Source organism: Leptodactylus fuscus, chromosome 4, assembly GCF_031893055.1.
Source record: "Leptodactylus fuscus isolate aLepFus1 chromosome 4, aLepFus1.hap2, whole genome shotgun sequence".
NCBI lineage: Eukaryota > Metazoa > Chordata > Amphibia > Anura > Leptodactylidae > Leptodactylus > Leptodactylus fuscus.
In genome coordinates, this window is record NC_134268.1 from 14,244,063 (window position 1) to 14,264,119 (window position 20,057).

The following is a 20,057-nucleotide window of genomic DNA, read 5'->3' on the forward strand; positions in this document are numbered from 1 at the left end:
CTCCTATGTACAAGAATATAACTACTATACTACTACTCCTATGTACAAGAATATAACTACTATAATACTACCTCCTAGCTGTGAGGACGTGTTTTTGTAGCTCTCCTGAGGCTCCTGATGTCTGGAGATAGCCCAGGGCGGGGCCACCCTGGGTGGGGAAGTTCCCCTGCCAAGGCCCAGGCTCCAAGGCCTTCTCTGGGAAGCAATTCCCAGACAACTAAAAAAATGGATGGAAATCCTAAAGTCCCCAGTAATGGGAATCGTGTCCAGTGTGTCAGCAGTCCTAGTGCAGCAAGCCAAGATGGGAAGAAAGTTGTAAAGGAAGAAGTAACGGAAGCAAGCAGTAGTACGGTGCAACAACCAAGCAAAATGGCTGAATGTAAGAAGCAAACTTTGCAGCCTGTGCAGACTCCATTGCAGGTTGCAGGTGTCCAGTCCACCCCACCCTCCTGCAGACAGAGGAGAACATCCCTGGAGAAGCAGACCATGCAGGAGAACATGCAGCAGTCTGTATTGGTACGGTCTGAGCGGACAAGATCTGGAAGCGGTATCTACAAAAATGTAGTGAAGGCAGTGGAGGAGATCAAAGGGAGACCAGCGGGGAAGCTTCAAGGTACCAGCAGTACAGTCACTGGAAATAAACTGGGACATAGTCCCCAGTCTGGACATTGTGGGCCCATGGCAGTGACAACAGCCGTAGCATGTCAGAAATCACAGGCTACACCAACCAGAAGCCATACTGGGGGTAACCAACCTGCAAAGCTCTCCAACAATGCACAGACTGTCACAGCTACTGAGCGAGCACCAGAACTGCGCCTGGCAGATGAGATACCAGCACTGGTCAAGCGACTGGAGACATTGAAGGCCAGTAAAATATATCTGCAGAGACAGATTGAATGTGCGTATAATCTAAAAAAGTCTGCCTGCCCTGAGAAACTGGTGTTACTGGACAGGAAGCTGAGCGCACTGGCGAAAGAGCTCGCCGAGAACGTACGGGAGACCGAGACTGTACTGGAGCAAATGGGACCGGTGGGAGAATCATACAGAAACCAGCAGCGGTTCCAGGAATACCAGAAGTCACCATCACCTTGTGCCAAAGCTGGGTCTGAACCCTCTCAAGGTGGCAGCCAGCAGTCCCATGTAAAACCAGTTCTGCAGCCAGCAAGTTTCCCTTTTAAGGAAGGGAATTTGTACGGGAAAGCGACCAGTGTTCAGCAACAGCAAAAACCTGCAGCAGTTCTCAGCAAGGCACCACAAGTCCCAGCAACCAGCACTTTGCAACCAGGTCATGGACCCCTGCCTAATGGTAATGAAGTAGCAGCTGTGCAGACACCACAAGTCCCAGGAGACAAGTCATTGCAGCAGGACTATGGACTCTTACCTGAAGGTACTGGGGGAGTAGCATATTCGGGGTTACAGGTTGTAAGTGTGTGGGACAGTCTGGACTCTGCTGTGCAGGACTCTGCTGCCGCTGAAAGTAATAATAATATGGACTCTGCTATGCAGGACTCTGCTGCCGCTGACTGTAATACTAATGTGGACTCTGCTGTGCAGGACTCTGCTGCCGCTGATTGTCTGACTAATGTGCCTGATATTATGGATATTCCTGTATGTGATAACGGCCCAGCAGGGGAAGGTGTTTCTGGGGGGGTTCCTTCACTATCTATAGCGTCAGACCCCTCTGCAGTCCAGTCTCTGGAGTCTGGTGATATTGCAGACATAGAGGTTGATGGTGGGGCGGACACAGGACAGTCCAGTGTGCAGGACTTTCCCCCTCTAGATACTCGCACAGTAGCAGAACCACATGGTACAGGTGCTCAGCAGCCCACACAGCGCCCACAAACACGCCAAGATGGCGGATCTGGCCGTACCTCCTCAGGGAATGCCTGGAGCCGCGGTGCTCCATCTTTTGCATCAAACTCCAATTATACAGGCCAGGCTTTCAGGAGGAGGAATGTAGTCAGGTTTAGGCACGGAGGTGCCAAGGAGGATCTGCCGGATAGGAGGTTTGTGGTCCGAGAGCTCCTATGTACCCAGATGGGCTTTGTGCCGACTGATATCCTGGCCGTCATAAACCTTCCTGACCGCCAGGGGTATGATGTTAGTTTTAAGCTGATGTCTGATCTGGACCGGTTCTGGGCCAATCTCACCAGGTTGAGAGATACGGAAGGTTGGGATAAGTTCAGTTTCATCCCCATCTCTAGGCCAGATACAGCCTCTGTCACAATTGTATTTTGGAATGAAGCCGTTCCCCCTCAGGACATTGTCATCTGGCTCAGGAGGCATTGTGACCTCATGTCCGATCTTAGTAAGAACAGGGATGAAGACGGGGTCTGGACCGGTGGGTGGAGGGTCCTGGTGAAGTTGCGTCAGCAGAACAACATAACCCAACATCTGCCCAATTCGTTCTTTATAGGCCGAGAAAAAGGGATCTGCTTCTATGCGGGTCAGCCTCGCCGGTGCTTCAAGTGTGGGAAGGCCGGCCATGTGGCCAGTGTATGCTCCATGGTAAAGTGTAGCCTATGTAATGAAATGGGCCACGTGAGTGCCACATGCCAAAGCATTAGGTGTAACCTGTGCGGTCGGATCGGTCACCCCCACAGAGATTGTCCTGATGCCTGGCATAACATCTGTAAGGATAGCCCTGATGAGGACTTGCTGGCAGCGGCTGATGACATACAGGAGGAGGAGGAGGCGCTATTGTCAGGGTCAGTAGTCACGGAGGCGGAGCCTCAACCACATACAGGTGATACCACCCAAGACCAGGCCGAGTCAGGTCCCATTGAGACGACCATGGAGGTTGTCGAGCAGGTTGTACAACCCTCAGTGGTCGTCTCTTCTCCTGCCCGATCATCCAACAATAATAAAAGGAGGAAGAAGGATAAAGCCAGCCGTAAGCCTGAGGGTGAGTGGACCACGGTAGGAAAGCCTACAAAGATGAGAGTAAGTAGTGCAGGCGAGGTCACTGCAACGGGGAATAGATTTAGTGTCCTATCAGAGTCAGACGGAGAAGCAGAACTAGACAGAGAACTCTCACGAATGATGGCGGAGTATGAGGAGGAGCCAGAGGGCGATCCTCCCAATAAGAGGAGACCCCACCAAGATGAGGGGCAGTCCGAATCAGACATGGAAACAGCTGGTCACCAGGACACCTCTGACTCTGACCTATGACAATGGGGCCCATCTCTCTGTTTCTCATATTCCTAGTTGTTCTGATGGCAGGTTTCTATCTTAAAGTTATCTCTAGTAATGTGAATAGCATCCGAGCAAGGAGGACAAGACACGCAGTGTATGAACATCTGAGATATCTTGATGCCGATGTCTATTTCTTACAAGAAACCCGTTTAAATACTTTAGGACTAATACGAGAAGCAGAGAGAGAATGGAAATCTGGCCCGTCCTTCTGGTCTCTGGCGGTGGAACCTTATGCCGGGGTTTCTATACTGTTTAACACCCCTGATGTCACCATACACAGATTCACTGAGGTTCTGATGGGGAGGTGCCTGGTTTTAGAAGTTACCATCCGAGGCAGAAGGCTCCGACTCATTAATATCTATGGTCCACCGCAGTCGGTGATGGAAAGGGCACGTCTGTTTGATGAAGTCAAGCAGTACTTGTTTACATCTGTTCCGGTAGTCATGGCAGGGGACTTCAATGCCACCATGTCATCCAGTGACAGACCTACTGGTCGGCCTCTCACCAGGGACTGCAAGGTCTTAAGCAGAATTATTTCACAGGCTGGTCTGTCTGATGTGTTTACTGAGGGTGGTAGGAAACCAAAATTCACTTACTCCTGCGCTGGTAGATGCAGTCGGATAGACTTAGCTCTGGTCAGTCCCGCTGAGTATGTTAGTGAGAAAAGTGAAAAGACAGTCCCTTATTCTGACCATCTGGCTTTGTATTTTTGCTTGGGCTCCACAAAACGCCCTGATATTGGGAGAGGCCTATGGAAGCTCAATTCCAGCCTCTTGGGCGATGACTGTGTCCGGAGTTGTGTCCACTCTCTATTTCAGAACCAGCTTGAGAGAGTGGTGTTTTATGACAACATGGCAGACTGGTGGGAGGATGTCAAGGAGGAGATCAGATCCCTCTTAAGGAGACTGTCAGTTAAGAAGGGGAAGAGTAAATATAGCCAGTATCTCAGGCTGCGGAAAGAATTAGAGTCACTCTATTCGGCGGGCGGGGATAACCAACAGAAGATTGACCGGCTGAAATCTGAGATCAGTCAGTATCAGTACCGCAGGTATACATCCCTGGTTCTTGAACGGGATTATGGGTCCTTAGGGGCTCCGGATCCTTTTGAGAATTGCAGGGAGCGGGTGGCAAATAAATCGGTCACAGGTCTCACTGACTCCCAGGGTGTTTTACAGGAGTCTCGGGAGGGTATCCTGGGGGTGGTGAGAACTTACTATGCTGACTTGTTTCAGAAGAAGGTTTTGGATAGAGGTGAAGGTGGCTCAATTCTTGGAGGCAACTCCAGGTCCTGATACTAATGATTTGGACTTTTCTCCTTTGACAGCAGAGTTAACAGTGGAGGAGGTGAAAGAGGCCATAGATAAGTTACATCTGAAGAAGGCACCAGGTCCAGATGGGATTACAGCTGAGTTCTATAAGAAATTCCGAGACCTCTTGGCACCAATTCTCGTGGATGTATACAAAACTAGTCTAGAAAACCACCTGATGCCTCCATCCATGAGAGTGTCCTCCCTGATCCTGCTGTCTAAAGGTAAAGAGCCTAGTGACATCAAGAACTGGAGGCCGATTGCCCTCTTGAATGTCGATAGGAAGATTCTTGCAAAAATTCTGTTCTCTAGATTAGTTTGTTTGTCCCCGGCACTGTTGGCAGGCTCTCAGTTTGGCACAGTTAAAGGGCGGAACATCTCTGGAGCAGTTATCTCGATAAGGGAGATGTTTGAGAGATGTAAAGCTCTGAGGTGTGGGAGATATGTTGTGAGTCTTGACCAGGCTAAGGCCTTTGACAGAGTAGACCATGAGTATCTATGGGCGACTTTGACAAAGTACGGTATTCCGGGACAATTTGTGGATTGGCTGAGAACTTTGTACCGTGAGGCGGAGAGCTTTCCTCTGATTAATGGTTGGCAGGGTGATGCTTTCAGGGTTGAGGCAGGGGTGAGACAAGGTTGCCCACTGAGTCCATTACTGTATGTGTTTGCCATAGACCCGTTTCTTAGGTCACTGCAGGAGTGTGATTTTCAGGGGGCGCCGGTCCCCCACTGCTTGCCCCTGAGAGTTGTTGCCTACGCGGATGATGTGACTGTGGTGATATCTGAGCCTCGTGAGGTGGAGATGTTGTCTGCAGCCATCAGAAGTTACTCAGAGGCCTCCGGGTCTCTTGTCAACCTTGAGAAGAGTCAAGCTCTCTGGACGGGTCATACTGGTCCTACATTTGATCTGCCGCAGTTTGCCCAGGCCTCCTCCTATATTAAGATCCTTGGGGTGAAATTCGGGAGGGATGATAATTGCAGACTAAATTGGGAAGAAAAGTTGGAATCCGGAAATGCAAAGGTTCAGCGATGGAAGAACTGGAGGCTGACCTATAGAGAAAGGGTTAAAATGTTGAAGACTTACCTGGTCCCTGTCTTCTTGTACGTCTCTGTTGTCTTTCCTTTGCCAGAATCTTTCTCCGCTAGGCTCTTTAGCCTGTTCTTCCAACTTTTGTGGGGGAACAGGTTGAACCCAGTAAAAAGAGGGATAACCTACCTACAGAGGAGAGAGGGTGGGCTGGATATGTTAAATCCAAGGGTGTTTTTTGACTCCATGTTTCTAAAAGTAAATTTTGGTTGCCTGGACTCAGATAACAGCTCCCTGTGGGTAAATAGTATCAGGGACTGGATATTGCCTTTTGCAGAATCCTGGGTGCGAGGCGGCAGCCTTAAGAGGGGTCGATCGACTCGTGACTACCTCCCCCAGTATCTGGACTATGGCATAAGGTGCCTAAAAAAATGGGGTATTGAAAAGACCTATCTGGTGAGTAAGACCAGGAGAGATCTATACACCAGGGTATGTAAGACCTTCTATTGTCTCCAGCCGGCATTGAGGGACTGCACATCTATAACCCTGAAGGATAGTCTGAGGCTCCTCACTGGTCTGAGGCTCCCTGCAAAGTTCTTTGACATTGCCTGGCTATCTCTGCATGGGAAACTTTTCGTAAGAGGCAACTTAAAGCATCTCAGTGTGACAGATCGGGCATGTCCATTAGGTTGTCAGCAGGAGGAGACCATGGCACATTTTATATCAGAGTGCGGGGGAGGGCGAAAGATCTGGCAGGAAATATCCCGGAGGCTGAAAATTCCCCGATTACAATCACTCAAATACCCCGAAATCATATATGGCATCCCAACTAATATAGGTGACATTAACCGGGAGACCCTGTATATTATTATTACTGTCATCAAATATTATCACTGGCATACGAGGACCCAGGTGTCCCTACACAGAGAGCCCTTCCGTCATATGACCGCTGTCACATATATCATGTCTGAACTGAGGTGGATAAAGTCTCTGGAGGTCAGAAAAAAGTCTGATAATGTAAAATTGTGGAGAAATGTATATATCGATTGCTGAATATTCTGATAACACTGCAAATAAGTCTGTTCATTTATTTATGGATTTTTTTTTTTATTTTTTTTTCCCCCTCTTTATCCTGCCAGCAATGGACTCTTAAGTTAAAGTGATTCTCATTTTTGTTATCTGACAGACATGTCTGATTTATGTTATATTATTATTATTATTATTATTATTATTATTATTAGTTATTAATTCTGCTGGAATGTAATGTATTTTTGTTTTGTTTTTACTAATAAAAATTACCTCCTATGTACAAGAATATAACTACTATAATACTACTCCTATGTACAAGAATATAACTACTATAATACTACCTCCGATGTACAAGAATATAACTACTATAATACTACCCCTATGTACAAGAATATAACTACTATAATACTACTCCTATGTACAAGAATATAACTACTATAATACTGCTACTATGTACAAGAATATAACTACTATAATACTGCTACTATGTACAAGAACATAACTACTATAATACTACTCCTATGTACAAAAATATAACTACTATAATACTGCTCCTATGTACAAAAATATAACTACTATAATACTACTCCTATGGACAAGAATATAACTACTATAATACTGCTCCTATGTACAAGAATATAACTACTATAATACTACTCCTATGTACAAGAATATAACTACTATAATACTACTCCTATGTACAAGAATATAACCACTATAATACTACTCCTATGTACAAGAATATAACTACTATAATACTACCTCCTATGTACAAGAATATAACTACTATAATACTACTCCTATGTACAAGAATATAACTAATATAATACTACTCCTATGTACAAGAATATAACTACTATAATACTACTCCTATGTACAAGAATATAACTAATATAATACTACTCCTATGTACAAGACTATAACTACTATAATACTGCTCCTATGTACAAGAATATAACTTTTATAATACTGCTACTATGTACAAGAATATAACTAATATAATACTACTCCTATGTACAAGACTATAACTACTATAATACTGCTACTATGTACAAGAATATAACTACTATAATACTACTCCTATGTACAAGAATATAACTACTATAATACTGCTACTATGTACAAGAATATAACTACTATAATACTGCTACTATGTACAAGAACATAACTACTATAATACTACTCCTATGTACAAAAATATAACTACTATAATACTGCTCCTATGTACAAAAATATAACTACTATAATACTACTCCTATGGACAAGAATATAACTACTATAATACTGCTCCTATGTACAAGAATATAACTACTATAATACTACTCCTATGTACAAGAATATAACTACTATAATACTACTCCTATGTACAAGAATATAACCACTATAATACTACTCCTATGTACAAGAATATAACTACTATAATACTACCTCCTATGTACAAGAATATAACTACTATAATACTACTCCTATGTACAAGAATATAACTAATATAATACTACTCCTATGTACAAGAATATAACTACTATAATACTACTCCTATGTACAAGAATATAACTAATATAATACTACTCCTATGTACAAGACTATAACTACTATAATACTGCTCCTATGTACAAGAATATAACTTTTATAATACTGCTACTATGTACAAGACTATAACTACTATAATACTACGCCTATGTACAAGAATATAACTTTTATAATACTGCTCCTATGTACAAGAATATAACTACTATAATACTACTCCTATGTACAAGAATATAAGTATTATAATACTGCTCCTATGTACAAGAATATAACTACTATAATACTACTCCTATGTACAGGAATATAACCACTATAATACTGCTACTATGTACAAGAATATAACTACTATAATACTGCTCCTATGTACAAGAATATAACTACTATAATACTACCTCCTATGTACAAGAATATAACTACTATAATACTACCTCCTATGTACAAGAATATAACTACTATAATACTGCTCCTATGTACAAGAATATAACTACTATAATACTGCTACTATGTACAAGACTATAACCACTATAATACTACGCCTATGTACAAGAATATAACTTTTATAATACTGCTCCTATGTACAAGAATATAACTACTATAATACTACTCCTATGTACAAGAATATAACTATTATAATACTGCTCCTATGTACAAGAATATAACTACTATAATACTACTCCTATGTACAAGAATATAACTACTATAATACTACATCAAATGTACAAGAATATAACTACTATAATACTGCTACTATGTACAAGACTATAACTACTATAATACTACTCCTATGTACAAGAATATAACTACTATAATACTGCTACTATGTACAAGAATATAACTACTATAATACTACTCCTATGTACAAAAATATAACTACTATAATACTGCTCCTATGAACAAGAATATAACTACTATAATACTACTCCTATGTACAAAAATATAACTACTATAATACTGCTCCTATGTACAAGAATATAACTACTATAATACTACTCCTATGTACAAGAATATAACTAATATAATACTACTCCTATGTACAAGAATATAACTACTATAATACTACTCCTATGTACAAGAATATAACTACTATAATACTACTCCTATGTACAAAAATATAACTACTATAATACTACTCCTATGTACAAGAATATAACTACTATAATACTACCTCCTATGTACAAGAATATAACTACTATAATACTACTCCTATGTACAAGAATATAACTACTATAATACTACTCCTATGTACAAGAATATAACTAATATAATACTACTCCTATGTACAAGAATATAACTACTATAATACTACTACTCCTATGTACAAGAATATAACCACTATAATACTACTCCTATGTACAAGAATATAACTACTATAATACTACTCCTATGTACAAGAATATAACTACTATAATACTACCTCCTATGTACAAGAATATAACTACTATAATACTACTCCTATGTACAAGAATATAACTAATATAATACTACTCCTATGTACAAGAATATAACTACTATAATACTACTCTTATGTACAAGAATATAACTAATATAATACTACTCCTATGTACAAGAATATAACTACTATAATACTACTCCTATGTACAAGACTATAACTACTATAATACTGCTACTATGTACAAGACTATAACTACTATAATACTACACCTATGTACAAGAATATAACTTTTATAATACTGCTCCTATGTACAAGAATATAACTACTATAATACTACTCCTATGTACAAGAATATAAGTATTATAATACTGCTCCTATGTACAAGAATATAACTACTATAATACTACTCCTATGTACAAGAATATAACTACTATAATACTACCCCTATATACAAGAATATAACTAGTATAATACTGCCACTATGTACAAGAATATAACTACTATACTATAATACTACTCCTATGTACAAGAATATAACTACTATAATACTGCTCCTATGTACAGGAATATAACTACTATAATACTACTCCTATGTACAAGAATATAACCACTATAATACTGCTACTATATACAAGAATATAACTACTATAATACTGCTCCTATGTACAAGAATATAACTACTATAATACTGCTCCTATGTAAAAGAATATAACTACTATAATACTACCCCTATATACAAGAATATAACTAGTATAATACTGCCACTATGTACAAGAATATAACTACTATAATACTGCTCCTATGTACAAGAATATAGCTACTATAATACTACCTCCTATGTACAAGAATATAACTACTATAATATTGCTCCTATGTACAAGAATATAACTACTATAATACTGCTCCTATGTACAAGAATATAACTACTATAATACTACCTCCTATGTACAAGAATATAACTACTATATTACTGCTCCTATGTGCAAGAATATAACCACTATAATACTGCTCCTACGTACAAGAATATAACTGCTATAATACTACTCCTATGTACAAGAATATAACTACTATAATACTGCTACTATGTACAAGACTATAACTACTATAATACTACCTCCTATGTACAAGAATATAAGTATTATAATACTGCTCCTATGTACAAGAATATAACTACTATAATACTACTCCTATGTACAAGAATATAACTACTATAATACTACCCCTATATACAAGAATATAACTAGTATAATATTGCCACTATGTACAAGAATATAACTACTATACTATAATACTACTCCTATGTACAAGAATATAACTACTATACTATAATACTACTCCTATGTACAAGAATATAACTACTATAATACTGCTCCTATGTACAGGAATATAACTACTATAATACTACTCCTATGTACAAGAATATAACCACTATAATACTGCTACTATGTACAAGAATATAACTACTATAATACTGCTCCTATGTACAAGAATATAACTACTATAATACTGCTCCTATGTAAAAGAATATAACTACTATAATACTACCCCTATATACAAGAATATAACTAGTATAATACTGCCACTATGTACAAGAATATAACTACTATAATACTGCTCCTATGTACAAGAATATAGCTACTATAATACTACCTCCTATGTACAAGAATATAACTACTATAATACTGCTCCTATGTACAAGAATATAACTATTATAATACTACCCCTATATACAAGAATATAACTACTATAATACTGCTCCTATGTACAAGAATATAACTACTATATTACTGCTCCTATGTGCAAGAATATAACTACTATAATACTACTATGTACAAGAATATAACTACTATAATACTACCTCCTATGTACAAGAATATAACTACTATATTACTGCTCCTATGTGCAAGAATATAACCACTATAATACTACTCCTATGTACAAGAATATAACTACTATAATACTGCTCCTATGTACAAGAATATAACTACTATAATACTGCTACTATGTACAAGACTATAACTACTATAATACTACGCCTATGTACAAGAATATAACTTTTATAATACTGCTCCTATGTACAAGAATATAACTACTATAATATTACTCCTATGTACAAGAATATAACTACTATAATACTGCTCCTATGTACAAGAATATAACTACTATAATACTGCTACTATGTACAAGACTATAACTACTATAATACTACGCCTATGTACAAGAATATAACTTTTATAATACTGCTCCTATGTACAAGAATATAACTACTATAATATTACTCCTATGTACAAGAATATAACTACTATAATACTACTCCTATGTACAAGAATATAACTACTATAATATTACTCCTATGTACAAGAATATAACTACTATAATACTACTCCTATGTACAAGAATATAACTACTATAATACTGCTCCTATGTACAAGAATATAACTACTATAATACTACTCCTATGTACAAGAATATAACTACTATAATACTACTCCTATGTACAAGAATATAACTACTATAATACTACCTCCTATGTACAAGAATATAACTACTATAATACTACTCCTATGTACAAGAATATAACTACTATAATACTACTCCTATGTACAGGAATATAACTACTATAATACTGCTCCTATGTACAAGAATATAACTACTATAATACTACCTCCTATGTACAAGAATATAACTACTATAATACTACTCCTATGTACAAGAATATAACTACTATAATACTACTCCTATGTACAAGAATATAACTACTATAATACTGCTCCTATGTACAAGAATATAACTACTATAATACTGTTCACTGTGCATATAAATATATCTATTGTAAACAGAAAAGTTATGATATGGGTATAATACTGTATTATCTTCCCTTTAATTGATGCACATTCATCAGCTTTTAGCAACAGTTTGCCTATATATTAACCCTTTAGGGTCTTCCATATAGTGAGTATACAGTAAGCTCCTGAGTACACAATATGAATATATGTATTATTTCCTGTTTATATTATGGAAAGAAATGTAATCTTTTCTAAGCTTAGAATTCCCATAGTAATAACATCTCCATAGGGATCAATAGCGCCCCCTCAGGCTTTTCTTTGAAATGACGCCTACACTATTTAAATAACTTGTGCTCTGAGGTTTCGGAGTCTTCAGATATATTTCCGAGAGCTTTTTAATTAAATGAATCCTTAGAATATTTATTTTTTCGACTTCATTATTTCGGCTTTGAGATTTATTATTGGTTACATTGTAATTACAGTAAATGTGTCGTACAGGATGTTGTTTATCTGCTGGTGCTCTGTATAGGATAGTAGAGAGTTCGGAGTGCAGAGTGTTGTCTCTGACCCTGGGTAATAATATACCCAATCAAATATTAATCATATTCTCATGTATGAAATATTGAAGTGAGAGTTCGGGTTACTTGCTCTTAGTAGCTCCATAGTACAGCTAACAATAGGGGAGTCTCCTGGGGGTCCTCAGGTCATGAGCTGGTCAGGTAGTAATGATCCCTCAACTTGTGACCTTGACAAACCATTCTACTGACAGACCAAACAAGATGATACATTGTAACATTGACGTACAAAATGAATATCACAACAACAATAAAATATGTATAGGACTGAGAGGAAGTGAAGATGTACAGAACTGGCTGAGAGTACTCCACTGCTAAGGAGTTTATTTATATCTATATCCTGCTAAAGAACCACAGTATACATACATTACATTACTTATAATAGGTTACAGCCTGTATTATACTCCAGAGCTGCGCTCACTATTCTGCTGGTGCAGTCACTGTGTACATACATTACATTACTTATCCTGTATTATACTCCAGAGCTGCGCTCACTATTCTGCTGGTACAGTCACTGTGTACATACATTACATTACTTATCCTGTATTATACTCCAGAGCTGCGCTCATTATTCTGCTGGTGCAGTCACTGTGTACATATATTACATTACTTATCCTGTATTATACTCCAGAGCTGCGCTCACTATTCTGCTGGTGCAGTCACTGTGTACATACATTACATTACTTATCCTGTATTATACTCCAGAGCTGCGCTCACTATTCTGCTGGTACAGTCACTGTGTACATACATTACATTACTTATCCTGTATTATACTCCAGAGCTGCACTCACTATTCTGCTGGTACAGTCACTGTGTACATACATTACATTACTTATCCTGTATTATACTCCAGAGCTGCGCTCACTATTCTGCTGGTGCAGTCACTGTGTACATACATTACATTACTTATCCTGTATTATACTCCAGAGCTGCGCTCACTATTCTGCTGGTGCAGTCACTGTGTACATACATTACATTACTTATCCTGTATTATACTCCAGAGCTGCGCTCACTATTCTGCTGGTGCAGTCACTGTGTACATACATTACATTACTTATCCTGTATTATACTCCAGAGCTGCACTCACTATTCTGCTGGTGCAGTCACTGTGTACATACATTACATTACTTATCCTGTATTATACTCCAGAGCTGCGCTCACTATTCTGCTGGTACAGTCACTGTGTACATACATTACATTACTTATCCTGTATTATACTCCAGAGCTGCGCTCATTATTCTGCTGGTGCAGTCACTGTGTACATATATTACATTACTTATCCTGTATTATACTCCAGAGCTGCGCTCACTATTCTGCTGGTGCAGTCACTGTGTACATACATTACATTACTTATCCTGTATTATACTCCAGAGCTGCACTCACTATTCTGCTGGTACAGTCACTGTGTACATACATTACATTACTTATCCTGTATTATACTCCAGAGCTGCGCTCACTATTCTGCTGGTACAGTCACTGTGTACATACATTACATTACTTATCCTGTATTATACTCCAGAGCTGCGCTCACTATTCTGCTGGTGCAGTCACTGTGTACATACATTACATTACTTATCCTGTATTATACTCCAGAGCTGCGCTCACTATTCTGCTGGTGCAGTCACTGTGTACATACATTACATTACTTATCCTGTATTATACTCCAGAGCTGCGCTCACTATTCTGCTGGTGCAGTCACTGTGTACATACATTACATTACTTATCCTGTATTATACTCCAGAGCTGCACTCACTATTGTGCTGGTACAGTCACTGTGTACATACATTACTTATCCTGTATTATACTCCAGAGCTGCACTCACTATTCTGCTGGTGCAGTCACTGTGTACATACATTACATTACTTATCCTGTATTATACTCCAGAGCTGCGCTCACTATTCTGCTGGTGTAGTCACTGTGTACATACATTACATTACTTATCCTGTATTATACTCCAGAGCTGCGCTCACTATTCTGCTGGTGCAGTCACTGTGTACATACATTACATTACTTATCCTGTATTATACTCCAGAGCTGCGCTCACTATTCTGCTGGTGCAGTCACTGTGTACATACATTACATTACTTATCCTGTATTATACTCCAGAGCTGGGCTCACTATTCTGCTGGTACAGTCACTGTGTACATACATTACATTACTTATCCTGTATTATACTCCAGAGCTGCGCTCACTATTCTGCTGGTACAGTCACTGTGTACATACATTACATTACTTATCCTGTATTATACTCCAGAGCTGCGCTCACTATTCTGCTGGTGCAGTCACTGTGTACATACATTACATTACTTATCCTGTATTATACTCCAGAGCTGCGCTCACTATTCTGCTGGTACAGTCACTGTGTACATACATTACATTACTTATCCTGTATTATACTCCAGAGCTGCGCTCACTATTCTGCTGGTGCAGTCACTGTGTACATACATTACATTACTTATCCTGTATTATACTCCAGAGCTGCACTCACGATTCTGCTGGTGCAGTCACTGTGTACATACATTACATTACTTATCCTGTATTATACTCCAGAGCTGCGCTCACTATTCTGCTGGTACAGTCACTGTGTACATACATTACATTATTACTTATCCTGTATTATACTCCAGAGCTGTGCTCACTATTCTGCTAGTGGTCACTGTGTACATACATTACATTACTTATCCTGTATTATACTCCAGAGCTGCACTCACTATTCTGCTGGTGCAGTCACTGTGTACATACATTACATTACTTATCCTGTATTATACTCCAGAGCTGCGCTCACTATTCTGCTGGTACAGTCACTGTGTACATACATTACATTACTTATCCTGTATTATACTCCAGAGCTGCGCTCACTATTCTGCTGGTGCAGTCACTGTGTACATACATTACATTACTTATCCTGTATTATACTCCAGAGCTGCACTCACTATTCTGCTGGTGCAGTCACTGTGTACATACATTACTTATCCTGTATTATACGCCAGAGCTGCGCTCACTATTCTGCTGGTGCAGTCACTGTGTACATACATTACATTACTTATCCTGTATTATACTCCAGAGCTGCGCTCACTATTCTGCTGGTGCAGTCACTGTGTACATACATTACATTACTTATCCTGTATTATACTCCAGAGCTGCGCTCACTATTCTGCTGGTGCAGTCACTGTGTACATACATTACATTACTTATCCTGTATTATACTCCAGAGCTGCGCTCACTATTCTGCTGGTGCAGTCGCTGTGTACATACATTACATTACTTATCCTGTATTATACTCCAGAGCTGCACTCACTATTCTGCTGGTGCAGTCACTGTGTACATACATTACATTACTTATCCTGTATTATACTCCAGAGCTACGCTCACTATTCTGCTGGTGCAGTCACTGTGTACATACATTACATTACTTATCCTGTATTATACTCCAGAGCTGCGCTCACTATTCTGCTGGTGCAGTCACTGTGTACATACATTACATTACTTATCCTGTATTATACTCCAGAGCTGCGCTCACTATTCTGCTGGTGCAGTCACTGTGTACATACATTACATTACTTATCCTGTATTATACTCCAGAGCTGCGCTCACTATTCTGCTGGTGCAGTCGCTGTGTACATACATTACATTACTTATCCTGTATTATACTCCAGAGCTGCACTCACTATTCTGCTGGTGCAGTCACTGTGTACATACATTACATTACTTATCCTGTATTATACTCCAGAGCTGCGCTCACTATTCTGCTGGTGCAGTCACTGTGTACATACATTACTTATCCTGTATTATACGCCAGAGCTGCGCTCACTATTCTGCTGGTGCAGTCACTGTGTACATACATTACATTACTTATCCTGTATTATACTCCAGAGCTGCGCTCACTATTCTGCTGGTACAGTCACTGTGTACATACATTACATTACTTATCCTGTATTATACTCCAGAGCTGCGCTCACTATTCTGCTGGTGCAGTCACTGTGTACATACATTACATTACTTATCCTGTATTATACTCCAGAGCTGCACTCACTATTCTGCTGGTGCAGTCACTGTGTACATACATTACATTACTTATCCTGTATTATACTCCAGAGCTGCGCTCACTATTCACAATAGGACATTTTTGGGGTGCTATCCAAAAAATAGTCACTTGGACAAAGACTGAGCTGAAATATAAGGGGGCAGTAGGAGTCCTCGCTGGATACATCACTTTTTGATGGCGCTATCTGCAGATTCACATCACAAAATAACTGACCATATTCTTTCTGTTCTGAGTTCAGATGAAGAAACATTGTATCCTGGTTCCGTTTTTGGCCTGAAATTGTTTGGATAAAACTGGAAGAATATGATTATACGGTGAGGTGCCCTCAGACCCCCGGTATGTATTAAAGGGGTTGTCCACTTTGGATTAATCCTTGTCATGCACCTTATTGGGGAAGTCTGGGGTAGGGTAACACGGAGAATTGTGATGATTTCCCCCTGAGATTTTACTTTCCGGCTCCTTGGGGGTCTCACATCTCCGGCCCTGCGGATGAATCAGCCCTGGGATCTGCAGTAAGATTGAGGAGGTGTCTTATTTTCTTTTAGTATCCTGCATTAGACTCTGCCTGACCTTGTAGGAGACAGAACCAGGACGGAAATTGTCACTGATTTGTAAGCAGAATACACTTCAAAATCAGCGCCAAGTGTGAACCTATCCTTAGAGGAGGGTCTTCTGTTCAGGATCTTCATCTCTCCTACTGGAGGACCTGTCCTGTCCTGCATTGATGTGGACACTGTGTAATGCTTCACATCACCTGTGGGGGCAGTGCAGGGAAACTGATCACTTCCGTCCAGATACAGATTACAGCAGATCGATCACTGCAGATCAGTTTTTTGTCAAGGTCATTGCAGTTATGACAGCCGCGCTTGCTCTGACGAGTTTGCAGGAATCTAACACCCCTCCATCTGTCTCTGGGGGGTCTTACGTGTTCTCAGAGCTGTTTTACACTCGACCAAGGTGATGCATTACAGGAATAAGGACGCGTCCTGAGCGTTTCCCTCCATAGACCCCACCTGCAGTCCTGCATTACCCGCCCGTCCCGTTCCCCCGGGTGCTTTGCCCTTCTGGTACAATATGTGCAGCTTCTCCCTTGTAAATCATTCCTAATAACTTGAGGGAACGTCTTCCATGATGTCACCTATAGGAATTATAGAAGTTGTTTGTTGCCATGACACTCGTTGATTAGCGCGATGTGGGAATCTTCGCTGTAATCCGCGTTTTCTCCCATGTTCATCTTTATGTATTTTCTTCTATTAACATATAGACAATGAGATAAGAATAATAAAAGGAGAGAATAAACAGAAGAGATAGGAAGGGACAAGAGCACCACCTAGTGGCCAGAGCGAGGCGTGACACAAATATTTCAGGGAATGTTTCATGGATATTTTTTACACCGTGAAGAGAACTGAGATATCGTCTGTGTAAGGTGTGATGTCACTGACGCTGCCGGCGCTGCTGGCGTCTGCCGTATCTGAAGCGCCGATAGATTTCACAATGAATTCACTAAGTTATTCGTCTTCTTACATTGAGGGAATTCTATTCATCCAGTGTAAAATGGTGGAAAAATACACAACATGTAAATCACCTGCCATTCTCTTCTCGGTAGGGACGTGTCTGTTTTACAAGCCATAGAACCAAATGGCATCTACATAAATTCCAGTTTCCTGCAGTCACCACTAGGGGGAGCTCACTACATACTGCGCATACAGGGAATAGATTCATAACACAAGCCGCTTCCTTTGCTTTCATTAATTATTCAGATGCAGGGGTGCAAAGGGGACATTGCTATTGTTAGGGGGGATTAAGGCACCATTAATCATGTGGGGGAAAATAAGGAGCATCATTAATGTAAGGGGGTACTATTGGGGCAACATTGTGAGAGGGTATAAAGGGGCATCATTATTGCAAGGGGGTACTAAGGAGGCATCATTACTATAATGGGGCATCTTTGAAGGGGCAGTAAGAGGGCATCATTACTGTAAGGGGGCATCATTATTGTAATGGAGTACTAAGGGGCATCATTAATGTAAGGGGGTACTATTGGGGCAACATTCTAAGAGGGTATAAAGGGGCATCATTAATGTAAGGGGGTACTATTGGGGCAACATTGTGAGAGAGGATAAGGAAACATCATTATTTTAAAGGGGTATATAGAAGATTCATTATTGCAAGGGGGTACTAAGGAGGCAACATTACTATAATGGGGCTTCTTGGAAGGGGCACTAAGAGGGCATCATTAATGTAAGGGGGCATCATTATTGTAATGGACTATTAAGGGGCATCATTGGTGTGAGGGGTAGATAAGGGGCACTGATAGTGTGACGAAGCAACGAGGGGGCATCATCACTATTACTGTGTGTCACAATAAGAGGGCACTATGTGTGCGGCATAGAGGGGCACTATTAATGTATCAGTAACAGGGCACTATTGTGCTCAGGACTATCATTATGGAGATTATCAGTAGGGGATAGCAACAGTGTGCAGGAAGGGGGCGCTATTGCTGCTTATGGTCACTTTTACTGAGTAGCACCAATGGGTGTTACTTTGACTGTATGTGGCGCAATGGGGTGCTGTGTAGGGTATTGAAAGGGTACGATTGTGCTGGGTCTGTAATTATGTAAGGACAATGTAACAGTGTTGGGTGCTAATACTAAGCAGTAGGACACAAAGGGGGCACTGTTTCTGTTTGGGGCCACAATTATGGACAAATGTGATCACTATTACTGTGTGTGGCACAATTGGCGGCTCTGTTTATGTATGCAGTGTGATTAAGGTCACTACTACTGTGTGGCACAATTGGGGGCACTATTATTGTATGTAGCATAATTGGGGGCATTATTAATATACTTGACAGATTTGGAGTCACTGTTACTCTGTGTGGCACACTTGGGGGCACTATTAATTTATGTGGCACATTTGGGGCCACTATTATTATGTGTTGAACATTTGTAGCACTATTAATATAGGTGGCATATTTGGGGGTACTATTACTGTGTGTAGCATAATTGGTGGCACTATTAATATAATTAGTGCATTTGGAGTCACTATTACTGTGTGTGGCACAACTGAGGGCACTAGTAATACACATTGGGGCACTATCAATGTATATAATAGAATTGGGGTCACTCTTTTTGTGGGTGGCCCATTGCGGATGTGTAGCACAATTGGGG